The sequence below is a fragment of the Condylura cristata genome, unplaced genomic scaffold, assembly GCF_000260355.1.
Source record: "Condylura cristata isolate star-nosed mole 26May11 unplaced genomic scaffold, ConCri1.0 scaffold00004, whole genome shotgun sequence".
In the NCBI taxonomy this organism is placed as follows: Eukaryota; Metazoa; Chordata; class Mammalia; order Eulipotyphla; family Talpidae; genus Condylura; species Condylura cristata.
The window spans coordinates 55541773-55556744 of NW_004567105.1; the positions used below are offsets into that span (position 1 = coordinate 55541773).

Here is a 14972-nt window from a genome sequence, read left to right on the forward strand (position 1 = left end):
TGTTCTGCTCCCCGCTCTGTCTCTGGTGAAGCCTCTCACCGCCCCTGAGCCTCTGGCCTGTACCCCAGTTCTGTATGTGCAAATAAATAAATCTTTAAAAATATATATATATATATAAATTATTTATAAGTATTAAATCATAATCTCTGAGGGATTCGGCCCAGGGATCAATGTGTTTTAAGGTGCCAGATGATCCTAATATGCAGATGAGACTACATATTGTACTTCTTTAAATGCCTCTACAAAACATTAACTTTTTTTATTTTAACTAATTCTAGACCATTTTTGAAGGAAATGGCTTTAAGCATTTCCTTAAAACAGTATATTTAATTATATAACAGTGTATATTATGTTAAAGTGAGCTAATTTTGAATTAATCTTCTGCCTCTCACAAAGAAATGTCTACCAATTATTATTTGATATATATAGTAAGAAAGATACATGAACAAGTATCATAATTTTAAATTTTACATTAACTAGTTATCATGGTCAAAATAATCCTTTGCAACTTGTTTTTACTTATTCAACATTCCTGAAATTCATCTATATTGATAGATATGTTGTTCACTCATATACAGTATTCTATCATATATAAATTAACAGAAGAATTTACATATAGATGTCATTAGGCATTTGGATTATTTCCAGGTTTTTGTTTTGTTTTTGCTATTATGAGAAATGCTACTATAAACATGCTTAAACTTGTCTTCTAATTATTAAAGTTTTTCTATGCTACACACCTAGGAAATAAACTTGTGGATATAAGCAAATTTAGCATCATGAAAAAGTCAAATGATTGATCAAAATTATTATGGTACAGTATGACATTTAAGGGCTTGAAAATCAATAATCTAAGTTTATAACCTAAGAAACTAGAAGACAAAAGAGAAAATCCAAAACAGTCAGAAACAAGGCTATAATAATCCATGAAATCCATGAAACAGAAAAATGACAAAGATAAACCTATTAGAAGTGCCAACTCTTTATAATGATCAATAAATTAAATGAACATCAAGAAAGATGTTCATTCTAGCCTAAGTGATTTGGGGGGGGGGGAAGACACAAGTTACCAATATTGCAACAAGAGAGATGATATTGTTGTATACTCTGTAGATATTAAAAAGATAATAAGGCAATATTATAATTTTATGTCAATAAATCCAACAACTTAGATGAAGCAGACTAATTTCTTGAAAGATACAAACTACCAACATTAATTCAAAAAGAAATAATCTGAAAAGTCCTGTATATAATATAGAAAATAAATTTAAGAGTTTAGAACTGTCCCCAAAAAGAACAAGAATGAAATAAATACAAACAGGTTCAATTGGCTTGACTGGTAAATTCTAACAAGTGTTTAGAATGATTCCTTCATCAACAGAGATGCAAAAATCCCTAACAAAATATAAAAAATCAACTGACAATGTATAAAAAGATAATACATTACACATAAACTAGAGTTTATCTCAGGAATGCAAACTTGGCTTAACATTAAAAAATTAAAATACCTTATCAACAATAGCACGTGCATAAGAGCTCCTATTGGCCAAATTTTCACAAGAGTATAAATGGTATCTCAAAGTTTAAGTTTATATTTAGGTTTACAGCTAGGATGTATGTAGACCTAATAATTCTTGTATGTATTTGTACAATTTGACAATTTTTCTGTTGTACTTTTTCATTAATTGGAACATATTTTTTCTGTATCCTGGACACCTATCCTTTGCAAATGATATATAATTATCTTCCCCTACTTATTTTTTCTTCTTCACCTTTTCATTCCGTTTTAATGAACAAAATGTATTTTGGTATATTTTTAATTTATCAATCTTTTATATCAATGTTTCTTGTGAATTACTTAGGGTATCCTTTCTACCCCAGGGTCATAAAGATATTCTTTATTCTCTGCTAAGAAGTTTTAAAAGAACAAAAAGACAAATTCCTTAAGTTAGTACTTCTATAATTTCTTTGGGGTAACAATTTATTTAACAATTTAACCACCTACTAAATTCTAGGCACTCTATCTATATTGTAGAACTGGAAGCCAGCAGTCATTACAGTTGTGTTTAAAGAGATTAAAAAATAATTACGGTCGGCTCTCCCTGGTGGCGCAGCGGGTTAAAGCACAGCACTGAGAATCTAAAGCCGCTTCCGCATGAGTTCGATTCCCGCCTGCCCCGGAGGTGACCACATGGCGTGGTAGACCTCTCCTGATCCGCCCGCTGCTCCCCTCAGCAGTGTACTTCGTCGATCTGCCTGTTCTGTTCCCCGCTCTGTCTCTGGTGAAGCCTCTCACCGCCCCTGAGACTCTGGCCTGTACCCCAGTTCTGTCTGCACAAATAAATAAATCTTAAAAAAAAAAAAGTAATTAGGGTCATAATTAAAGAGAATTATATATGAATAGAATAATATATGATCAAGGGTTAAGTTCTGTGATAAATATGAAGTTCTGGGGGGCCACCCTGGTGGCTTAGGAGTTAAGTCTCAATTCTATTACAGGCTGCAATGGCCTGAGTTCTATCCCTAGCTTGAGTTCAATCCTTGGGATCCCTGGTGGGGAGCTAATTCACATGTGGCACGGCAGACCTCTTCTGTCTCACCTATTGCTCCCCTCAGCTGTGTATTTCAGTTAATCTACCTGTTCTGCTACCCACTGTGTCTCTGGAGAATACTTTCAACCCCCTACTCCTTCACCTCTGGCCTACACTCCAGTTCTTGTATTTAAAAAAAAATTATCAAAGTTCAAAATATACACGGTAAATCAATGAGAATTGTGCAATCAGTAAATTTTCATGAAGAAATTTTTAAACCATCACTTGATAGTTCTGATTTAGGAACAATAACAAAATTCAGAATTTACCTGAAATATTTCAATAACCAAAATAATCAACATATAAAAACCACAAGGTCTGAATTAATGTAAAACTGTTGTATGTGACAGCAACAGAAAGTGGAAAATATAATAAGAGATAAAATTATGAAACATATATAAACATTATATAATTTTTTACTCTGTATGACTACATTATTGTTCAGGGCCTGTGTTTTTTATATAACTAAATCACCCAGTCCAACTCTTCAGATAAGCAAGAAATTGAAAAGCAAAAAAAAAAAAACAAAAAAAAGTTGACAGATAATGAACTGAGTAACAGAATTAACTATTACTGTCAGAGTACTATACGTTCCCATAAAACTGAAACCATGACATTAATTACAGAATCTTTTCCTAGCAGGTCTTTTTCCTTTTCAAATGACCAAGCCTAGAAATTTTAAGCTTTTTTCCTCCAGTTTCTTGTATTTTTTTAAAGATTTTATTTATTTATGCATACAAAACTGGGGTACAGGCCAGAGGTGCAGGGGCCGTGAGAGAATTCACCAGAAACAGAGTGAGAAGCAGAACAGGCAGATTGATGAAGTACACCACTGAGGGGAGCAGCAGGCAGGTCAGGAGAGGTCTGCCAGGCCATGTGGATTCCCTTTAGGGGCGGGGATGGAACTCACAACTGAAGTGGCCACAGCCAGTTTTTTTTCAGTGCTGACCTCCAACCTGTTGTGCCACCAGGGAGGGCCCCAGTTTCAACATTTGTATGCCAACACTTCAAATATTTTATTTTGGAGGATAATGTTTTGGTACAAAGGCTTGAAAAATCAGAATTAAATATATACATGCATATACCTGCACACACACACACACACACAGAATAGTAAACAAATAGTCCTAAGTCCTACAAAGTAGTCATTTCACAAAATCCCCAAATGTTTAATTTTCTCAGTGTACCTAAGATAACAAATCTATACCCTTTCACAATATCAAAAATGGTACTTAAACACATCCTTGAATTTTAAATGACTGACAAAAAAACGACATAGAAACAATCCATTGAAGTGAAATCTTGTTATTTGCTAAGAATCAATCTTGAAAATAAAAAAATCACTGAAAACTTCAAATATCTGTTCACTATACCTATGGGCCCAATCTTCATTATTTTCCTGTTACCCTATTATGAAGTCACCATATTAAATCAGATTGGTATTCCACAATCCATTATGGAACATACCAGTTCCATATTTGGGTTATCTTGATTGATTAGGGGGAGGCACAGCTTTCTATAATGTTGAAAATCCAAGATTTTTACCCTAAGGTTTATGCCTTAAAGGCTTCTGCCCTACTGCACCATCAACCCTAACTTAGGTTTATCTCTGACAGTTAATTAAACTATCTTTTCAATTCAGAAATAGGGTTCTTTAACACAAATACTTCCTCACTAACCCTCTGGTTGCTAGTCTTTTAAACAGACCTTTATATACCAAGGCCACCTGTTATAGTGTACCCAAAATTATTGGGGTCTAATTCAAATCCCCCTTCCTAGACAAAGAAGCCTTCCCTACCATAATCCTATAGCACCCTTAATTCTATTTAGAATTTAATTCCTAATTTTTTGCGGTGTTAGCTTTAGCTTCCCAATTAAGCTATCAGCTCCTTGTCAACTAAGGCAATACCTTAATACCTCCATTGTGCCCCACACTGGCTGGTAGAACATGTATGTATGTATGTATGTATGTCCTTTCATGTTTCTTGGTAGTCTGAATTCTCGTAATTTAACTCCTCTAAAGTCAAAGTTTCAAGTAGGCAAAGCAAAGTATGCTACTCATTTGTTTTTATTTATTTATTCATTCATTCATTGCTTTTAACTAGGAAACTATACAAACTTGGTAGTACTGGATAAAAAAATATTAATTATAAGACTATTTTGGACTGTTTTTCACTCACAACACTTCTGACACCAAATGTGTTATCCTTTCCAACACTTTTCCAATTGTGCAATACAAGCTGGGTAGTATACAATTCAATTCAACTCTGACATTATCTACTAGAGTTAATTTGTGGGAGTTAACACCCACAAGTTAAGAGCTCAGTCTCACAAGATTTTCCCCACTTCAGATGCCAGCTGAAAATCCAGTTGACCAAATGACGCTTTCAAATGGCTGGCTATAAATTCAGAGGGTTTCTAATATGCTCCAGAGGTCTGATAATTTGCTAGAAAAACTAGCCAGGCTCAAGAATGTGCTTTACTTACTATTTGCTGTTTATTATAAAAGATACAACTCAGGAACAGTCAAATAGAAGACATATACAGGGCAAATATGGGGGAAAGTCTTCCCATAGCCTCTTCAGGGGAACCACCCTACCAGCGCCTCAATGTATTCACCAAACCAGAAGCTAACTGAATCTCACTGTTCTAAAGTTTTTCATAGAGCTCAATCTTCAGCACACCTCACCCATTCCAAAACTTTATTCCAATTGATTGGCTGGTAGGGCTAAAAGTTTCAAACACTAACAACCTTTTCTTTTTGGTGGTGAGCCCTATTCTGAAGCTACCCAGGGGTCCCCAGACACCCCAGTCATTTAATTAGCATAGAAAAGACATTCCAGAGATTCTAAGAATTTTAGAAATTATGTACCCGAAACCTGGGAATATTTATTTATTATATCACAGTCACAAAAAGTCTTGGGGTATTAAAGAATATATACAGGTAAATATAGACAAGGGAGAAAACTTTAACAGTCAAAGAGCAAACTTAGAGAAAATAAGTTTTAATGTGCAAAAACACCAACTAAAACAATAAAGAAAAATTATAAAACAAGCTATTGAGTACCTATTCTGTACCAGGCATTGTGCTAACTGCTTTAAACGAATTTTTATTAAATCTATAAAATAATCCTATGAAGTAAATCCCATTACTAGCCTCCTCCTTTTAGAGATGAGGAAATCTGATGCTCAGAGATTCTCTAAGGTCACACATCTGACAAACATTGGAGCCAGGATTCCAGCTCAGGTAGTCTAATTCTAGAATCTTGAACCTTTAGCCACAAAGCCTCCCTTCCGAGGACTTTGGCCAGAAATACCCAACTAGCCCAATTTTGTTAACTTCTGGGTTTACATTTCCCATAAAACAGCATTCTCTTTCAGAACTTTCTTCCTTAAACACATACTGTTCCCTTGCTGGAATGCTCTGCATTTTTTTTTATTCAGCTAGAAAAGCCCTACTCACTCTAGAAACAGTGGCTTAAAAAATACTTTCTCTGTGATGCCTTCTTTATTTCTTCCACATTCTCTGCCCCCAAATCTGAGGGAAGAAATACATCACTCTCTCTTAGCTCCCTGGAAATAATGACTCACAGATATATCTATTGTTGGACTTGTACTGTAATTATATTTTTTAGGACTACTTACTGGGCTCTACATAGCACTGCAAGTAGTAGATACTCAGCTACAGATTGAAGACTAAGAATGCATAATGGTCCAGTTTAAGTTCAACTACACTATAAATGAACAGTTTCTTGTAGTCAAGACAGCATCATTCATCCTTACAGTATTTTACTGCCCTAGATGTGCCTACAGATGCAAAAGACCATTTGTGAGTAAAATTAAGATAACTGAATTTCCCAGGTTCAGACTGGAACTTTTCAACTATATTTTCCAACCACCTCTCAACTTCAACAGTAAGACTTCAGCACTACATCTTCTCAATAATAACAAATCTGTACCTATTAAATAAACAAAATTGGAAATACACTCTCCATCCACTATATTGTTAAATCAAAAGCATAATGAAAAGTAAGACCCACATTAAGGAAGCAGTGACAAAACTAAGTTATGTGGTACCCCAAAAGCTGCTCTACTAATCCTACCCACTTTTGGACACTTGCTCTGCATTCTTCCACTTCTGACACTCTTATTTCACTAAGCTATTACTTCATCTAACATAATTCTTTGGGGATGTTATTCACATATTGTACAATTTGCCCATTTAAGAGTACAATTCAGAGTTGTGCACCCATCATTACAATCTATTTTATAACATTTTGATAACCTCTACTCTCTCCAAACATACATACCCTTTCAGCAGATCAAAAAGGGTAAGTACAGATATAGAGATTTATTTTAAGGAACTGGCTCAAGAAACAGTGGGGTTGTCAAGTCTGTAGGTTAGAGATCCAGGTAGGAGAGATGAGTGACTATAGTCTTGAGTCTGATGGCTCTCTGAAAAGAGAGTCCTTCTAGAAACATGTCTTTTCTCTTAAGGTCTTCAACTGACTGAATATGGTCATTTCACATTCTGGAAGATAATCTGCTTTCTTCAAAATCTGACTTTAAATGCTAATCACAGTGACAGCTAGCTTGTATTTAACCAAAAACTAGATACCATGGCCTAGTCAAGTTGACACAAAATTAACTATCACATTCCATAACGTCCAGCCCCTAGCAAACTAATTTATTTTCCATGAATTTGCCTATTCTACATATTTTATATAAACAGAATCACATGATATGTGGCCTTTTTTGTGTCTTCTTAGCATGTTTTCAAGATTCATCCATGTTTTAGCATGTTATCAGTATTTCATTGCTTGTTAGTGCCTAATACTATTCCACTAAATATATGATATATTACATCTTATTTATCCATCCAGATGATGGACATTTGGGTGATAGCTACTGTTTTTTAATATTATGAATAATGTTACTATAAATATTAAAACAAATTTTTATATGGCCCATAAGGTTTCATTTCTCCTGGATATATAGCTAGGAATATAACTACACTATAAATGAACAGTTTGTACAAAATGTAACTCATTAACATTCCTTATAACTATACAAAATTTTTACAAAAATTCAAAACTAGAATTTTTTTTTTATTCTTCAAGCATAACTACCATAGTTATACTGGCAACATATAGCATAATCTTATCACCTGTCACTGAATTTTAGAAATGGAAAGACCCTTACAACTAGAATCTAATAATATTTCTGTAGGTAAAAATTCAGTCATTTTTCTAAACTATTACTTATGGTAAAATGCAACTTAAAAACAATCTCCAAATACACTAAACTTAGAAATTATCCAATGAAAGAAAAGTATCTTTTTAGTATATTAGAGCATCTCATGGTGATATTCTAGTATCTTTACATACAAAAACTTGTTCTTATTCAATTTGTAAAATTTTAAGTGATAAATACTATTTGAAGTACTGATGTTAAAACTCTAAACTGGTTCAATACTGAACATATAAGAGTATACAGATGATAAGGTTTTATTTCAATTTATTTTTTCTTTTGATCTATTGCCTATTAGCAAGTTGGTGGTAATATTAAAAATGACTAAGAGTGCTGAAGGAGCAAGTAAGAGAGCCATCAGGAACACACATTCTTCAATCAGATGACTAGAGTTCAAAGTCAACTCCTTCACCTCTCTAAGCTTCAGACTTCTCATGCAAACTGAGGTCAGTAATACTACCTACTTCTAAAGTTTGTTAGGAGGATTAAACGAGATGCACATAAAATTCCTTACCTGGTAAGTGTACAAACTAACAGCAGCTGTTAGTTTTACAGCAGTTTGGTTGCCTGTCGCAACATAAAGCATACAACTCATTGAAATCACCAGTTTAAAGATGCACTTTAAATTATGATCTAATTACTTATTTTTAAAAACCTGTATTTTAATCACCATACCTAAGAAGGCAATGCACAAAAAAGTTTCTGAAAATTACATACCAAACTAATATCAGCTACTTCTGGAGTAGGGGAAGAGGATGTGAGGTACCTATGTAGAAGGGGACATATTCCATACACCTCCTTATTGTTTGCATTTTTATCAGAATATAGCTGCATTTTCTCACTAAAAATAACAGCTTAAAAGTCCATATAGGAAAATCATTCCTACTTGGTTCAATTAAAATAATTCAGTAGATATAAATGTAGAAAAAATTATAAGAATTAATAAAACCTCAGTACAAGAAAATGTTTTGCAAGTCCCAACATTTAAAATCCAGTCCAGGGCCTCCCTGGAGCAAGAGGTTAATTCTCAGCACTATGAAGCTATATATGGCCATTGCAACTCATGTTTGACCCCCAGCCAGGGAGGGGACCCACATGGCTTGGCAGACCTCTCCTGACCCACCTACTGCTCCTCTCAGCAGTGCATTTCATTTTATCTGCCTGTTCTGCTCCCCACTCTGTCTCTAGTGAATCCTCTCACCCCTCTTACCTCTGGTCGGCCCAGCTCTTGCATGCATAAATAAATAAATATTTTTTTAAATAAATAAAATAAATCCAACCCAAATTGCCTATTTTGCAATAGATACAGTAATGTACACCCAGTTGTTTGTTCATTTTTTAAACTACATATGATGGCTATTTTCTTTAAAAGACAAAAAATTATCTTGACTATTTCTGCAAGAAAAATTTATATTGCAAACAAGTTTTTCCAAAGCTGTTTCATTCATGCACACAAGCACCTAAACCCAAATCAGCTGCCTGAATGCAAGCCTAAAAAAAATACATTTACTGCTAAGTGTAGTGGAGGTATGTTTTTAAAATGCCAGTTGACTCAGAGAAATAATTAACTCAGGTTCTCTCAGTCTTTGAAAGTCTGTCATATGACAAGCATTTTAGTTATGCTTACATAATAACTTAGATTACCTTTCAAAAAAGCAAAAGACAAATTTTCACTATCATAATGGCTCAGTTCATAATAGAGTTCAGAATAAATGTCTAGCAATTGGCTTTTATTTCAGGGGGGTAAAAAATCCAGATTCAGTCATTAACTACCATAGGTGACCTTGTGTAGTCTCTGAACATCAAATTCTTTTTGAATAAAAGGGACCTAGTGTATAGCTGCTTTATCTACCTTCGAAGAGGTTTATACAGATCAAAAAGAAAAGAAAGCACTCCAAATATTACAAAAACCCTAAAACAAATGTATTATTTTATATGAGAGTGGATACATGTATAATAGCTCAAATTTTTATCACCAACCACCAGAGTGTGTATGACTGCAAAATACTTACTGAATCTTACACACAGCAAACTCTTGATAAGTAATGACTTATATAAAGACTACATATTTGTCACTAAGTACATGATCTCAAAGTAAGAACTAACTGGAATGACCTTCTGTCTCTGACCCTTTCCAAGGTTTACAGAAAAATAGACTGCTCCATTGTTCACACTTCACTCACTCAATCATTTATATAGTGCCCATTCCCTTATTCTGAAGAACTCACATCTGGCAGTGCAATTGTACATTTGCCTCGTAGTTGTTTTGTTGTCCATGTCTCATAATGAAGTTATATACCAAGTTCTTCTAAGGGAGTATAGAGGAAGAAGCAATTAATTCTCAGTTACTGGGAGTTAGGGAAAGTTTCACATTGGAACTGGGCCTCAAGGGATAAGGGGAAAGGTCATTCTGGAAGACAAATGAGCAAAAAAAAGACACTTGTTCTTGGAACAGTGAGTGCTGTCACATAGCTATCATACAGAGTTTGGGGGAAAATAAAAAATAACAGAAGATGGAGCTGGAAAAAAGGAAATGAAAGACAGAGTTTAAAGGGGTTTATAAAGCATGTTAAAAATAAATGGGGCAAGAGCAAGATTTTGGGGCAGGAGTCTTAACTTATCCTTTGTCTGCAGTGGCAGTGAGAGAAACATGGACAGCAAAGAACTCTTGGAACATTTCAGCAGCTAACAAATTCTACCACTTCTCTTGATTCAAGTAACTGACAAACATTAAGAACCAATCTCAAAATCTTTTCACTTAAAACTCAAAATGACAGACATCCTTGTCCCTATTTTTCAGATAGAATAGATACTAAGCGCTAATATAAATACCACTTGAGAAAACCAAATAAGAGTTTCAGAAGGTAAAGAATATATTTAATCTAAGGAGTGAAGTAAAATAACTAAGTAGAGATTAAAGTTTGAAGGCTATACAAGTAATCATAAAATAATTCATTAATTTTCCACTGCTGTGAATAAAGACATAGAAGGAAAAGAATATGTGCTTTGGATACATTATTTGATCTTCTGAACAGGTTTACATTAATGTGCTTTAAACATAATGTTCCAAATATATTACTGTCTCACAAAATCCAGACCTTTTTAATGAACTTTTTCACTTCTGTCAACAACAACAAAAAATACATATGTGTTAAAACAACACATAAACAAAATCGATGAAATGTGTGACCATTCTGAGACCAGGATCTTTGCAGTCAGCTTAGAATGCAGGAAGAAGGAACAAAAGATCTTGGTCACCAAATTCTACAGATTTCTCCTTTGAGTGAATTCTTTGCAAGGTCCTTAGAATGTGCCATTTCAGTCCAGCTTTTATGTTTTTATTTAAGCAATTTTTCTCACCCAAACTTTTTCCCCTAACTGTACATACCTACACTCTGTCCTATATAGGACATCCTAAGGTCTAGCTCAAATCACATTTCATTTATGAAGCCATCTCATCCATGAAACCTTCCCTAAACTGTTCTACTTCATACAGAATCCCTCTCTCTGTTCAAGTCCTAATGGGCAAGTTAAATGCACACTTGTCTTTTTTTTTTTCTGGCACTTAATCATTTTAATTCCTACTGTGAACTTGATCTGTATCCTTACAAAATGCAAAAACAACATCATATCCAAGTTATTACAATGCCTTGGAATAGCAGAGCAGTTAGTGGTCAAATTTTAGACTGTAAAGAGAGTCCAGAGTCAGAATACCTCAGTTCAAATCCCAGCTCTACCACTTATTAGCTGTGTAAACTTGGGCAAGTTAACCAGATATAATTTTTCTGTGCCTTAATTTCCTCATAGGTTTACCTGGATAATTCAAGTATCCATCTTAAACACTTATTTAAGGACTAAATAAGTTAATATGTAAATTATTAAGAGTTCGGCTCTCCCTGGTGGCGCAAAACACCACATTATGAAGCTCCAGTTCAATCCCCACCCAGGGAGCTGACCCAGGCAGACCTCTCCTGAGCCGCCCACTGCTGCTCCCCTCAGCAGTGTATTTCAGTAGATCTGTGTGTTCTGCTGCCCAGTCTGTCTCTGGTGAATACTCTCACCCATCACATCTCTGGCCTGTACCCAAGTTCTGTAAGCATAAATAAATAAATCTTTAAAAAAAAAAAAGAGTTCATGGGACAGAGTATGTACAAGTATTAATTAAGCTGTCACCCAATTTTTCTCAGTCCAGATCCCTCTACATATTGTTGTTGTATCACTCCTAAATTTTAGTTTGTTAGTGCTATGCACAAAAACCTTACTGGCCTTTCATAGCCCATACATTCGTGTCCTTTGATTGCTTCAAGGCACTCTATAATCTGGCACCACACCAACTACTCAGTTTCAGTTACTCAACATCTACTTTATACAAAATAAGAAACAGATATAAGACAGAATCCCTGAGAACTAATTACCAAAACAAGGCACAATATAAAAAAGTCATATAGAATGGATGTTCACACGTAAGTACTCTTTAACATCGCTCCAATCCAACAAAATCAGTTGTTTTTGTGGTTTACAAAATGCCAAATTCATTCAAAATTACCATTTTTGTCTATTTATAGTATGCTTATCCCCTCAAAGCACACAAAAAATTCCCAAAAAGCATTTTTTCCTAACACCTATCCACTCCCAGTTTTACGTCAAATTCAAACATCATTCTTTTGCCATTTAAACTTAATAATGTTATTTCACTCAATAAATTGTTCTCAAGGTATACTAGTCAGTCTCTAGTTAAAACAAAGTTGCTTAAAAGAAAGGAGTAACAATTTCTTACCAGTTCTCACTTCCACCTGTCACTTTACTAAAACAGATTAAAATAGAACTAGTGCTCAAAAATGTGTGTTTGTAAGAGTCAACTGGTAGTAGACAACAATTACTAAATAAATGACATTTATTGAGACTGAAAATAGACTACTGTGTCAACCACCAGGTTATCATGTGTCCCCAAAACCTCAAATCAAGTAGGGCCATTCAAATCACAAGGAAGCAGTCTACTCACTTATGCCATCTATGTAAACCATGATATGGGTAAGATTTACTTGGGCAGTAGTCAATAGCAGATTAATAACCATTCTATTGCCTGCCATTTATTGATAATTTCAAGAGCCCAACCTCCAAAAAAGGAGTGAAGAACGACCAATAGGATCAACATCAAATCAGGGTAATATCTAGTTCCTACATCTCTAAGTAGAAGATTTTGGAAAACCTGTCACCTCTGACACACAGGTTTTAAGTACCATCATACAGTCTACAAACCTGGCACTTTATAAAAAGTATCACCTAGACTTTCATTCAACTACATTTAAAAAATTTATCAGGAAGTTTAAAATGTTTATTATTTCTTCCAGTTCTTAGTGGGGCTCCAATAAAGAGCAATTTAGAACACAACAACCTAGCTGAAAGTCAACCAAATGGCATATGCCCCAATTTTGCAGTAAAGTACCAACTTTTATGAAGTTCTCAACTTTGCTGTTTCAATTTTAAAAACTGGTTCTATGTATTTCATCACATGAAAGAAAATAATTTTTCATTACCAAATCCTCCCTAGGGTTCCCCAACAATACAACAAGTTGCAAAGACATTTATGAATGGTTCCCTCTCCCTCTCAACCCCTAACACCCTCCTACAGAAGTAAAAAGCCTTAGTAAGATTCAAAGGGTACTAAGTAATCTACATGATTATCTCTATTCTCAAAACAATAGCAGATACCATTATTATCTACAAAAAGGACAAATGAAGATTAGAGATGTTTGAGGGAGGGTAAGTTGCCTAAAGCAATGCTTACAGAAGGGGATACATGCATCCTACAAAGGAATGTGCTGGGAATACAAATTAAGGCCATGACTTCTAAGATAATTATGGAAAAATCCTCAACCCAGAAATTTCAGAAATATACAATAAATGATATTTGGTCCAACAGTGGATTTTCTTTGGAACCCTGTAACTCATGATATCTGACACATAACACATGCTAAATAAAAACCTACTACCTGTTCAAACTTAAATTTTAAATAATTAATTCCTAACACAATCTAATCACATGACAGGATCTAGTAGGTTGTTTTTAGTAGATTAGATGGTACAATAATCAACTATATCTATATCTAAAGTAAAGGCTTCATATCCAGAGTGTATTTTAGCTAATAAAGCAGGGTAGGAAAAGAAGAAATGGCAGAAATAAACCTTATATTCTTTAAAGATAAGTTTTTCTAATAATAAATTCCATTTAAAATTCAAATTTTAACATAGCTCAACTTATACAATAAACACTGTTGATCTATTCTTAGTCTTCTCAAAATAGCCTATTGTGGGGTTTTAGCATAGCCATGAAAAGCACTGTTCAAGTAATCACTAATTTTCAAGCACATAAAAGAAAAAAATCTGTTTCCTTTGAGAATTGAATTTAAAAACATGCATTTGCAAAGTATGTATTTGAGCAAACCTGTTATCTAATTAAATTGGACCTTAATTGTTGCCCAAGGCCATAAGAAGTCAAAAAAAGTAAAGGGTGGTTGAGTTAAAGCACTCATAGTTAACTAATGTTTGGATTTAATTGCAGGAAAGATGAGTCCTATGAATATTCATTTAAAATGATTTTGGGCAATCTATGAAAGTCACTGAGAGACCCAAACTTTAATATCCAGGGAGAAAAAACAGGGTCTGTTTTCCTGGTAATGAGCATCTGGTGTTACACATAAAAATTTACTCTCAGTTCTCATTCTACGCACAGAGTAGGGGATAGGTGGTGTGTTATGCAAACACACAGCACTTGGGCAATCTTTTTCTCCTTTCATTAAAAAAATGACATATAGTAATTCCTTAATTCAGAAACAACGGCTATACTGCTTTCTTCCTTTTGAGACTTAGGTTTCTTTAATTTCAAAACACTACCCTTGGTGACTTAAAATACATATTTTTTAAAAGACTTCATTATTTAACTCAAAAAGAAGGAGCAAAAAGTCAGGGCATGAAACTGGAGATATTCTTATTAGTCTTACATAACTTACTCTAAGTTGGAACTTATTCAGTATTCAACTAAATCCTGAGTTTTAAGCACAAAGATGAGCTCTTTAATATATACCCTCCCACATATAATAAGTTTTAAAAATGGAAAGCCATACTTCAGTG

The 14972-nt window shown here is 34.3% G+C and overlaps 1 protein-coding gene across 15 annotated transcripts in view; it reads right to left on the reverse strand.

The window, feature by feature from the left end:
- Positions 1 to 14972, reverse strand: part of SLMAP (sarcolemma associated protein) — a 127985-nt gene that overhangs the window by 110566 nt on the left and 2447 nt on the right. The gene's annotated exons all lie outside the window — the stretch shown is intronic.